This window comes from Lissotriton helveticus, chromosome 1_1, assembly GCF_964261635.1.
Source record: "Lissotriton helveticus chromosome 1_1, aLisHel1.1, whole genome shotgun sequence".
Taxonomy (NCBI): Eukaryota; Metazoa; Chordata; class Amphibia; order Caudata; family Salamandridae; genus Lissotriton; species Lissotriton helveticus.
In genome coordinates this window covers 1,670,711,799-1,670,724,822 of record NC_136057.1, presented here as the reverse complement: position 1 = coordinate 1,670,724,822, position 13,024 = coordinate 1,670,711,799, and positions in this window count along the sequence as shown.

Below are 13,024 nucleotides of genomic sequence, written 5' to 3'. Positions count from 1 at the left end.
GAGTCTTTTCTGTAGCTTGGCTGTGGTTCCGGCGTAGAGGGCGTTTCCGTAGTCCAGTCGGCTGGTGACGAGTGCCTGGGAGACAGTCTTCCTGGTCTCAGTCGGGATCCAGCGGAAGATATTGCGAAGCATACGCAGGGTGTTGAAGCACGATGAGGAGACGGCGTTGACTTGTCTGGTCATCGAGAGGGAGGGGTCCAGGATGAAGCCCAGGTTGCGTGCGTGGTCGGTTGGCTTGGGTGCGGTGCCCAGGGTTGGGGGCCACCAGGAGTCGTCCCAGGCGGAGGGCGAAGATCCCAGGATGAGGACTTCCGTCTTGTCCGAGTTCAGTTTCAGGCGGCTGTCCTTCATCCACTCGGCGACGTCTTTCATCCCTTCGTGTAGGCAGGTTCTGGCGGTGTCGGGGTCTCTGGTGAGGGAGAGGATCAGCTGGGTGTCGTCGGCATAAGAGATGATGTTGAGGTTGTGCTGGCGTGCGATGGCTGCGAGAGGTTTCATGTAGATGTTGAAGAGGGTGGGGCTGAGTGAAGATCCTTGCGGGACGCCGCAGATGACTTCGGTGGCCTCAGAGCGAAACGGGGGGAGGCGGACTCTTTGTGTTCTTCCGGCGAGGAACAAGATGATCCACTCCAGTGCCTTCTCTTGGATACCGATGTTGCTGAGGCGCTGGACTAGGGTGCGGTGGCAGACCGTGTCGAACGCAGCGGAGAGGTCCAGGAGGATGAGGGCCACTGTTTCCCCCTTGTCGAGCAGGGTCCGGATGTCGTCGGTGGCTGCGATGAGGGCGGTCTCTGTGCTGTGGTTGGCGCTGAAGCTGGACTGCGAGGGGTCGAGGGATCCGTTCGTCTCGAGGAAGGCGGTCAGCTGTCTGTTGACGATCTTCTGGATGACTTTAGCAGGAAAAGGGAGGAGCGAGATGGGGGCGGAAGTTTTTGAGATCGGTGGGGTCCGCTGTAGGTTTCTTCAGGAGGGCGCTGATCTCGGCGTGCTTCCAGCTCTCCGGGAAGGTGGCGGTGTTGAAGGAGGCGTTGATGATGTTCCGGAGTTGGGGTGCGATGGTGGAGTCGGCCTTGTTGAAGACGTGGTGTGGGCAGGGGTCGGTCGGTGATCAGCACTACTCTTCCCTGGACAGAGGGAAGGAATGCCTTGAGTGCAAGATAAATCGCTCGAAGCTCCAGAAGCTTGATATGGAGCCCGGACTCTGCTGGAGACCAGAAGCCTCTGATCTCCGCCTCCATGTGGCCGCCTCATCCCAGAAGTGATGCATCGGTCACCACTGTGAACTCTGGTTGAGGAAGGGAGAGGGATCTCCTGTTGACCCAATCCTGGTTGGTGAGACACCCCTGCAGTTGGCGTGCAGTGCCCCTCGAGATTTGGATGCAATCGGACAGGTTCCCCTGATGCTGTGCCCACTGGAACTTCAGGTCCCACTGCAGAGCCCACATATGCCATATCGCATGATCCACCAGCAGGATGCAGGAGGCCATGAGGCCCAGTAGCCGGAGGGTCATCCTGACTGAAACCCGGGATAGAGGCAGAAATATTGGAATCATAGCCCGAATATCCCAGACTCGCTGTTCAGGAGGATAAACCCGAAGCTGCGTTGTGTCCAGAACCACTACGAAGAAGAGGAGCTTCTGAGAGGGAGTCAGGTGTGACTTTGGCAGATTGATGGAGAACCCAGCAAATGCAGGTTGGCCGTAGTCTGGAGGTGGGAGACGACTGCCTGGGGCGAGCACGCCTTCAACAACCAGTCGTCGAGATAGGGAAAGACTGGAACCCCTGATCTGCGCAGATGAGCTGCAACCACGGCAATCACTTTCGTGAACACCCGAGGGGCGCTGGTAAGACCAAAGGGGAGTACAGTAAACTGAAAGTGCTTGTGGCCAACCGTGAACCGCAGGTAACGCCGGTGGGCCTGCAGGACGGGGATGTGACAATAAGTGTCCTGCAAGTCCAATGCTACCATCCAGTCTCCAGGGTCGAGTGCAGACAGGACCTGAGCCAGGGTCAACATTTTGAACTTCTCCTTCTGGAGGAAGTGGTTGACGTTCCTGAGATCCAAGATAGGACGCAGGCCCTTGTCCTTCTTGGGTACCAGTGGGATTAGCAACCATGACCTGCTACTGGGGCAGGAACTTGTTCTATGGTGCACTTGGCCAAGAGAGCAGTAACTTCCTGTTGGAGAAGGGCTAAATGATCCCCCGACATTCGATTGTACTGAGGTGGCATGGCTCAGTGTGGGGGGGGTAGTCACGAAGGAGAGGTAGTAGCCCCTTTGGATTGTCTGCAAAACCCACCTGTCCGATGTGATGGTACGCCAGTGGGGGAGATGATGGCAAATGCCAACCACTGGCATGTGATGGGCCTGAAAGGTCGGACTAGGAGGGTTCAGAGGCTGCTGCAGAGGGGGGCGGTGGTTGACTACGGTGGTTCCCATGTCCCCGGCCGCTCTGGGGCTGAACAGATTGCGCCCGCCTGTGGGCCTGGAAGGAACGTTGTGCGGCACTCCCTCTGTAGCCACGAAAGGGGCAAAAACCAGACAATGCAGGGCGTGTGGTGGAGAGGCCCAAGTACTTGGCAGTAGACCGAGAGTCCTTAAAGCGCTCTAGCGCACTGTCTGGTTTGTCGCCAAACAGGCGACGGCCATCAAAAGGCATGTCCATCAGGGTGTTCTGGACATCCACAGAAAGATCAGTCAACCTCAGCAAGGCATAGCGTCGAAGGACTACCGACGTTGAAATCATCCTACCCAGCGAGTCGGCGATGTCCAGTCCACAGCAGATGGTAAACTTTGCTGTGTCTCTCCCCATGGCAACTGCATGGGAGAGCACAGCCCAGTCCTCCTCCAGGCACTGAGGCTGCACTTGTGTCACTGTATCCGGCCCAACAGACATGCAGTGTTTACCGACCTTAGTCCCAAGCTGGAGGAACAAAACATTTTCTTCCCAAATTGGTCCAGCTTTTTGGATTCCCTATCAGGTGGAGCGTTAGGGAAGGCGCCTTAGAATGTGGAGGCTTGGACCACCAAGCTCTCAGGGGTGGGGTGTTGGGAAAGGAAAGTGGGATCACCCGGGGCTGGGTGGTGGGTTGGGCTATCATCCTATCCACAGGAGCCCCTGTTTTGGGCCTGGACCAGGTGCCCAAAAGGATGTCTGTTAGGGTTTCATTGAACGGCAGTAGGGGCTCCAAAGAGCTTGCTGCCGGCTGAAGCACCTCTGTCAGGAGGTTAGCCCTACGCAACACCACTGCGTATGACGCTCCCTCCTCCGTAGCCACGGTAGGAGGAGACAACATGCCTAGGTTTGTGGAGGTATCCCCAGGTTCCTCTCTCCAGTCTGGATCATAATCCAACTGGTCTGTTAAAGGGTCACCTGACCCCTTCCAGTCTTCCTGACCCTCCTCTGGCTGCCAATCTGGCTGAAAGTGGCCAGGGTGGAACACAGGCACAAAAGTACCCAATGGCGTCAGTCGATGCCGATCCGGCTCCGTGTCCACATCGGAGCAGAAGCCGATGTCGACGCTGGCTAGGGGTCCGACCGGCATTGGCTGCGGACGTGGAGCCGGTGGAATCGGCACCGGTGGAGGTGTAACGAGGTCGACCGGCGCCAATCCGGATCCAGGCCTGGATCCAAGGGGGCCCTCCGGTGCTGAGGCAGAAGCCGCCGGCGTCGAAGGCCTAGGGCCCGAGCCGAGTCCGTGGGGCCTGAAGGCGCACCGGCGGAGTCAGGCTGCCTTGCATTGATGGAATGCATTGCTTAGTAAAATTGATGAAGCTGGGCAGGGGTAGCTCCCTGTCCTGGGTAGGGAGGGAAGGCCGGAGTCGACCCTGTAGGCTCCGCACGTAGAGCAGCAGGAGGGGCACCAACCGCACCCTTCGTCGCGCCGGCCGACGGATGAGGGGAAGTCTAAGAGCGACCATGCCTCTTCGACTTCTTCTTATGCTTTGACTTACCTGACCCGAGTTCGAAGACTTGGAAGAGGAGTGAGGATGACTCCACGATCGGTCCCTCGACCTACCACGTGACCAGGGCCGACTGCCGGCCCTCGAGGACCTTTTGTGACCGCTCCCGCTAAGCCGTCGGGGCCATGGTTCGGCATTAGGAGCACGACTTGGGGTCATGGTCGTGCTTCAGAAAGTAGAGGCACACGCGGTGCAGATCCGTCACTGACATCAGTTGGTTACAGGAACCGCATGCCTTCCTTGAATCCAGGCATCCCTTGTGCACCAGGAGTCGATAGACTCCAAAAACGAAGTCGACAAAAGTCAAGAAAAAAGTCAATCAAAAAGTGACTGGAGGTTTCGCTCCCTCCGGATCTGTGCTTGCTGGCGCGGAAAAAGAAAGAACTGACCTCAGCGCGCGAGGGCGGTGCCTATGTAGCTACAGCGACATCCTCCCGGCGACCAAAACCGATGATGAATGCGGAGTCGACCGACGCCACCTTCCGATGCGCAGGGGTACTGCTGATTAAAAACTTTGCGAATCCAGTCTGACGCCTGGAGGTAATTCTAATGTAAGGAATCTATAACTAACTGTTTCTTTCAGATGTTCCTCCACACTCCTGATCCTTACTGTAGTCGCTCTTCTTCTCTACCACTTCCATAGTTTTGCGTTCCCGTTGGCTCCTCTGTCTGCTTTTTCTCCCCTTTTCCCTCTGTTACCGGCGTCTCTTTATCAGCCGTTACTCCTCCCTCCGAATCCTGGTCTGCCGGCAACTGGCTTCCGGCCTCTGCTGTGTTGCATAGAACGCAATCCTCACTTCTGGGCCAGGGAATTGCAGGAGCCATGTTGGACAGTTCCCCGCAAATGCCTCGGATTGTTCACAGTCTCACTCTGCAACCATAAGCTGGATTCTTTGTGGCCTTCTGTCCTTTTGGGCCTAGCCTCATGGACGAAGCCAGGGACTCCTGGTTTTCTTTGTCCCGGCACTCTCCACGGAGATTCTCACCTGGGCCTTGTGTGACCCCATCTACGGGCCATCTAAGGTCACTCCCCCAAGGAGCCTCACCCAGCACTGCCACCTGCATAGATCATTCTGGTCAGAGGCCTCTAGAACCCAGTGCTGTATCTCGCCTACAACCTTCTTCCTCCGCCGACTTCTGTAGAGAACCTTCGGGCCCACCCAAGGACAGTTGGGGCCCCTACGAGCGCCAGGCCTGCCCTGCATTGCTGACTGTCTCTCCTGATGAGTGGACAGCACTCCTGGAGACCTGTCAGAGATCTCTGAGGTGGGTGTTCCCCCTGCTTCATTCCTGGGCGTGTTCTCTCTGGCTCCCGGTCACTGAAGCGGGATCCACCAACTGACTCATCTGACTGGGTGGGGGTGCTCCCCTGTTGCAACTACTGGGGCCCTTGGTTGGACCAGGGGCCAGTCCTGTTCCTTCACTCTTACCCGGATACTGTGTGATCTTTTATAGAATGGACACAGACTCTCGGGCTGTCCCTATTTTTCTCTCATCCTGATGTCCTCTGAGGGGGATTGGTGCTGAACTTGGTGCTGAACTTGGGTGGACAAAGTGGACTGTGCCACATCACATACAGGGGTATTTGGGGGAAACCCCCTGAGCAGGTTTTACTATGCATTAGTCTCTTATCTGGCTGTGGCATTGCCCCATCCACTAAGGCCAGGCTTGTGGTTTCCAGACTCATTTCATCTCAGTATGGAGAAATCCTGAGCAACCGCAATGATCATCCCCTCTGGTCAAGAACCAAAGCCTTTTGTGGGCACAGTCAACAACATGTTGGAGCTGATCCTTAAGGGTATCAATGCCTCACGGTTAGCATTGGAAGCCACAATTGACTCCGTTGTGACAGATGCTGGGCTACTCCACGCAGACCAGAGAAAGTGTGTGTAGCATGTCACCCTGACAGAGAGAGAGCTACAAGACCTTCTCCCAACCACTCAAGACCATCACCGTCATCTCCTGGACTTGTCAGACCATGTCTGGGTCCTCGAGGGCAGAGCGGAAGATGCAGAGGGCCGCTCCCAAAAAAACAACATGCTGGTGGTTAGTCTCCCAGAGGGGGCTGAGGGCGAAAACACAGCAATGCTGGAACTGTGGATAAAATCGCTCATGCCAGCTCCAAATCTCTCACCCTTCTTTTCAATTGAGAGTGCATCACATTCCATTCAAGCGGCCTCCTCCAGATGCCCCCCCCCCGGTGCCCTGACTGTTACAATAGAAGGACAGGCACAAGACCCTTCAGGCAGCCCACCTGACGGATCGTATTGAATAAAAGAACCACCAGATCCTACTTTTACAGGACTGTACCATGGTTGTCTCAACATCAGTGCACCTCCTCCTTAAGTTGAAGAGAAAGCTTAGAGACAGGGGTGTTAAAAACTCCCTCCTCTTCCCGGCTAAACATAGTCATGACTGATTGACAGACTAAGTCTTTTTACTGAAGCAGAAGCAGCCTGGGACTAGGTTGATGGGCTTCCTCCCAGACAGGCGAATCTCACCATAGGCCCTCAAAATATATGGTCTGCCACCGGCACCCTTGACCATGATCTTGTCCTCTCATGCCTCTTCCCACTGTTTGGCTTGCCCCGATGCTCTTACTATCTCCTTTATGTGACTAGATGGCTTTTGATTTTCCTGCTTCCACAGCCTGGGGTCTCTCCTCTCCACCTGTCATGCTTGCCCTGCAAGTAACACATTATACCCTTTTGTCCTGGAACATCTGAGGAATACACACAGCTAGACTGCACTATAAAATGTACTCATTTCTAAAGTGCAAGAATACCCATGTTGTGTTTCTTTAGGAGACTCATACTACTAACCCAGAGGTGTCCTTACTCCAATGGTGTGGGCAAATCTTTTCCACAATCTATTCTGCGTTCACACAAGCGTCTCAGATTTGGGTTCGCCCAGGTGTCCTTTTCATGCTGAAGACCACGGTGGTAGACCCTAGTGGTAGATTTGCCATAGTATAAGGTTCTCTGGATGTGGAACCCCTAGTCCTTGGTTGCATCTATGCCCCTAACATGGACCAGTCTGCCTTTTTAGCTATCTTCTCACTCACCTTATCTTAATGGGCGTACCTCCCATGGGCCATTGGTGGGGACTTTAATGTGGTCTTGGCTGTCACCCTCAACAGGTTGCAACCCCTACTTCCTAAGGCCCAATCAGTTAGTAATGCCAAATCTCTGACCTCTCAGCTAAACCACTGGTCCCTTCTAGATCTCTGGCAACATATTTTTTGAATATCTATATCTTCCTCTATAGTTTCCCTTGGTAAATTTAATGCTGCTGGTATGCATTTTTAGGATTCATGTTTGTAAACATTTGGTTTTTAAGGTTCTATTTGACTTTTATTTATAGGTAGGACTGTAGAATTAACTCCTACTCTTTTAATGCTTTTTCTTTTGTTATCTACTTTTGTTTTTTCTTTATTTCCCTTTTCCAATATGTATGTGTCCCTACCCATATGGTCTCACATAACACTAGATAGGATATGCCTATTTTATATTCACCAAAATGTTGTTATAGGCTTACTGAGTACTTTACTCAGATTGAATTTCTCCTGCTTTCAACAAATCATGAAACTTTCCAAAAAAACAAAAAAAGTTCCCTAAATAATTCATAAACGAAAAAATCATAACATATTTTTTCTGCCATAAGACTTATCTTATTTTACAGTCATATGAGTAGTTTAGAATCAAGAAGTGTAATATCATGTATTTTTGTTGGTGTTAAATCATATTTGTAAATTCTCATATATATTCTCTTGTTTCCAGCCCTGAAGAAGCAGTCTATAATCTAAACATGTGTTGGCAACTTAAGTGGCTGTATAATTTTCAGTCCTTTGGTGTCCCTCCCTCTCAACCTACGACATGAAACGGCTCATCTCCCTTTCAGGAAGGGACTTAAAACATGGCTTTTTTTTTAGAAGATCAACTGCTAGCAGTCCCTCTCAGCCTTAACTGCTGCTAGCACTGGGATGCCTCAGGGTAGCCATGCGCTTTATACATGCTAATTAATAATAATAATAATACTTGAATTATAATAATTTCTTTGAATGTTATATCACCAAATTGATGTAGTATGTGTTTATATCTTTCAAATAGAATTATGTAATATAAAACTATTCTGTTGTACTGTGAACTTGTACCTAGACTCCTCATGACACCTTGTTTTTTTGGTTTAATATAGGGCTCGGAAGGATAACTGACTGTGGGTGAGGGTGTTGGGCCCTGGACTCTGGAGTATCCAGGGTTACTCTCAAATATTTTTATAGAGGTAGGATGGTCCCACAAATGAAGACGGATACTAGCCCACTAAGACCCGAAGCATGATCGAGCCATGGAGCATCTTTCCAAGTGTGACAGCCAGGAGTCTGATGAAGGATCTGAAGCAATGGGGCAAAGAATGGCAAGAGAAGTGCAAAGACACTTCATGCACCTGCTGGGTGACAGGTTTCGGGCTGGGCACCTTAATGCAATGTGTATATAAACTGAATTCATATGATGTTAATAACACTCATTCTGGCCTCAAACATCACTCAGGAAGCAAGACTAAGAAAATTGTCTGATTTCACACTACTGTGGTAGTACACTTATGGAAAACAAACCACAGGGTTGTAAATGGAGTCCCACTCAGCCTTTATTCACAAAAACAGATAAGACTGCCATCCATGACAGCAAAGGTAAGGAAAGTGGATGTCTGGACCTCTATATTGCTAGCCTCTCTGGCAAAACAAAGAAAACCGTTGGAGCTTTGGATAGTGCCCTGAAAAAATGACTTCATCCAAAAAATGCTAAGGACTTCCAACAATGACATTCCGTGAACATCAAGGGTAACAAGCCAAAATGAGAGGATTTGAAAATTTGAACAAAAAAATGGCACATGGAACTTAAGTTACTGGAGTTTTTGATTCAACGATGCAGAGTGCTTCTGACCTTAGTTCCGAGATATGTGCCCAAAGAGAAGCGGGCAAAAAACACAATTGAGTGGAACGTGGTCTGAATACTCACCAGTGGCTGTGAGTGCAACTGGTATGCCCAGACATCGGTCTTGTGCTTAATGTGCCCTCGTACTAAAGCTGCACCTGACTGACGAGGTCCAAAAGCCTGAAACTGGTCTGAGGTTTCTTGTGTCGGCCTCCAGAGGTGGCTGGTCTAGCAGTTTAGGCGGGACTGTTCCTATTGAAGAAGGACCAGGACTGATTTGCCTAACGCTGGCCTCTGTTTCGAGTGGCATTGTGGGCAAAAAAGGATGTACTATAATGTGGCCTGGGTAATTACCAGAGGCTGAGATTAATTCAAGAGTTCCAATATTCACTATTTGGTTCTCTCAATATGAGGATGTGCCAAACATCTGATAGGGTGTGAATAAAGACACCTGTGGCACACCAGGTAAGTGTTATAGTTTCCGACCAGAACAAGACTTGTGAGTTTGTTCACAAGCAAGGAAGTTTTTGCAGGGAAAATAATAAGTGACGTTTCCTGAAAGGCCAATATTGTGATGTGGTGCAATATACAACTGCTTAGGAACCAAAAGAATGATGATATTAAGGTTTCTGCTCCTTTGATCTTTTCTTGCTTCACCCTGTAGATTCAAACAGAGGGCCCACAGAGATCAGGAGATGAATTATGTATTTGTTGAAGGATCCTGAGTACTCTGCTAGTGAGGGGTTTGGAGCTGGTGGAGTAGTTTCACCCTGTTTCCCCTGATCTGCCGAGGATTGTGAGGACGTTCCCGGTGGAGGGTTTGGAGCTGGTTCATCTAGTAATATCACAATAGGATCTAGGTGTAAGAGGTTTGTTGGGACCCCTCATGGTAACAGTCTAACATCTACGCTTAAGTCCACACGAATCCAGCACTTCCTGAACTTGTCACCTCAATGTTGCCCTTATGTAGAAGTTCAGGTAGGAGTGCCGTTTCTGGAAGCGGACAAAAAGGAATCATATACAGAACTGAAAAACAAAAGTTTGCCACTGGCTTTCACAGAACACTACATTTTCTATGTTCGAGTACAAAGACATCTTATTTTTCAGGAGAATCGGGTGGTTTGGCTCTTCGCCTAAAACAACAGAGTGGCACTGTATAATTATTATTTGTAGGTATCCAGAACAGGCATACCGGTTGATTGATTCTGGGTCCACGGTGGGGTCTGGTTCAGGGTCAGGTTGTGTGAATTCATCCATTAAAATTGTCCAACTGGTCTATTTTTACAATCCGAGCCCAATGTGCCTACTTTCTCAATCTAGTCGACTGGAAAGAACAGAAGAAAGCAGTTGTCGACTGGAAGTAGTGGGTGTCCCACGAATCACTACTTCTAATAGATATTTGCCACTTACTGGCTTGGATATCAATGACTGACTTGTATGCTCTTGGGAGGTACAGAGAGATTTTGGAACCCTGTCTAATGGAGAGGTTGAATCTGGACCTACTGCCTTTCTGACTTCCTCACATGTGGAAACCAATTTCCTGCATTTGAGTATTTGTTGAAGCAGATTAACAATCACAGGAGGTTGCCACTTGTGTAAAGTAATAAGTCAATGTTTTTGCATATTGGAATCATTATAACATGACGTTCTTTAGTTTATCCTTTTTAAAAGGAAAACTAATAAATGGAAACATGTAGGAGGAATATGCTTTAGAGTAAAAATAGTAGACTAGGCCACCTTACGGTAACCAGGCTACTCCAGCGTTCAGTAAAGCACTTCTATTATGTATAGTTATATCTATTTATGAAAGGAAGTATTAAAGAAAAAAAGATGGCAGATAAAATGAACTGTTAACGTAATCTTATCTAGTTTTCGGGAAAAGGAAGAATAAATCGCCGAGACAGTTTAATGATATGGATTACTGTGTCAAGGTTCATGAGAACTTAGTCCGAACTTTGCCACCATTTTGAACTTTACTTTTTTTCCCCAAGCCTCGTTATTATCTCTTTATGAGGCACCTCGTGTGGACAGATAATAAAAGTGTGCTTTTCCAGGTCCTTTGGTGCAGTTGCACCTAAGCAAGATCGCGTGTTTCAATGGTCTGGTGTGGTTTCAGGAACATGGAGATCCTCACAACCTCTGTAGGAAAAGATTTGGTTGAAGGCCTATCATCCGGCTCTTCGTTGGAAGCCTAATGTACGCACAGTGCTCCCCTCATGCCTGGATCAAATGGGGGAGAACAGCTCCATAGTGCTATCCGTCCCTTGTCTTGTTTGAAATCCTCCTGGTTTGAGAGGGCCTTCTGGTACCGGAGTGCCTCAAGAGTTGTTATTCTGTGCCCATCCTCCAACAGGCATTCACACGAGGGCACATGAAGGATCTGAAAAAAGGGGGCGATTCTCTGATCAGCACTAGCAGCTAATGCCAACTCAAGAGACTGTGCAGTTCCCAAACCTTCAAACTTAAATGAGATGGCTATCATGGTGCAACAAAGTAAAGTAGATCTTCTTTGTAACTGTTAATGACTGTTTCTTAATGACCTTTTATCAGATCTAGTCCAAACGAATGAGAACTCTTAGAACAAATATGAACTAAGAATGAAGCACAGGCCTTGGAGGGGATACCTACAGAGAATGGCTTGGGCATCCTGGAAACAGATGTTAAGCGCATATATCGACAAATGAAGGAATAATATATAATTTTTTTTGAGAACTCAATTAAAGAAAAAGGTTAAAAACCTTTCCGTCCGAAATGGTGAACAACACTGCCTGAAAAAGGGAGGGGCTGAGACCTCCATAGAGTCTGATAGGAAAATGAATAGGTGGGATGCTGGTGATACATAAGCTGGCCCTAAAGGTTTGGGGAAGCACTGGAAGCCGATGCTGGCGCTGCCAATGAAAACGGTTAACATCATGCAGCTTATGCTTTCTCTCGTCCTGCATGTGAGTGCTGGAACATCTGATTGGCAAGATGCCAGAGAACAATGTACATCATTGCATCGAAGCAAGCAGCTATGATATGCAAATGTCAAGGTAGCTAAAAGTACAATGTGAATGCAAGCCTTAAAAGTGAAGCTTATGCATTGCATGGAGGATGCAGTATGTTAATATTACTGTTCCCAAACTGATTGAGAACATTAAAATACAATTCATCACCACACAATCTTAAACATTTCCTTTACATGTCCGGTTATAATACTGGGGTATAAAGATTAAAAAATGCAGGTATACAAAATACACATCTACTGTATTTAATTACAGAGCACAGAATGCTAAGCTTCTATATGCATGTATTTCATGTGCAACTCTGGTATGACCTTAATGCGTGGATTTGCATTACTGACTATCAGATCATATTAAGATTGACTAATAAGTATATATTTTATGTCTCCCAAATTCATGGAATGCTCCACTGGTACCCGAAGACAGGTACACTTTGTATATTCACTACTGGGGATACATTTATCAATTTAGCTCAAGTCATAAAAAACACAGTGCTTAAAACCATAAAATGACTGCGGCTTCCTTGATCCTGGTTGTGGCAGGTGCTTCCTCGCAAGCAACGTAACCATGAGGCATCTAGTACAACTAAGTAGGGTACGTCATCAGAGCCGTTTTATGTATCAATACCGCTCTTTCTTTACAGTTAATATGTAGCAGTATAATAGACCTAGCCAAAATGTCTTCCCTAAATGTACGTAATCCACAGATAAGAGAAGACTGCGTCACAATACGCAAGTACAACTGAACAATGTTTATTGACTGCGCTTGGTAAGATTGTTCTAGCCAGATTAATGTGAAACAATACATGGTTATTTAATGACGGACATCTCAAAACCGGAATAGGAGGGGGGAAAGCAGATTTTTTCCCAAAAAGACATAATAAATAAAAAGGAATCGGATGGTTCCAATGAAACTGAATTTGCTGGGCACTAACTGCAGATAGTTGTTTTGCTCCAAAGCATGGGTGTTAGTAGTTTTTCAAGCATCAAATGGGCAGTATAAAGCCTATGATTTTTCAAGAATGGGCTTTAAGGATTATTTCTTTTCAATCCTATTATTTTCAAATGTGCTGGGGCAATTTGAGGTCTGGACTTTTAACTGCAGAGCTTGCTGGCAACTATCGTTCA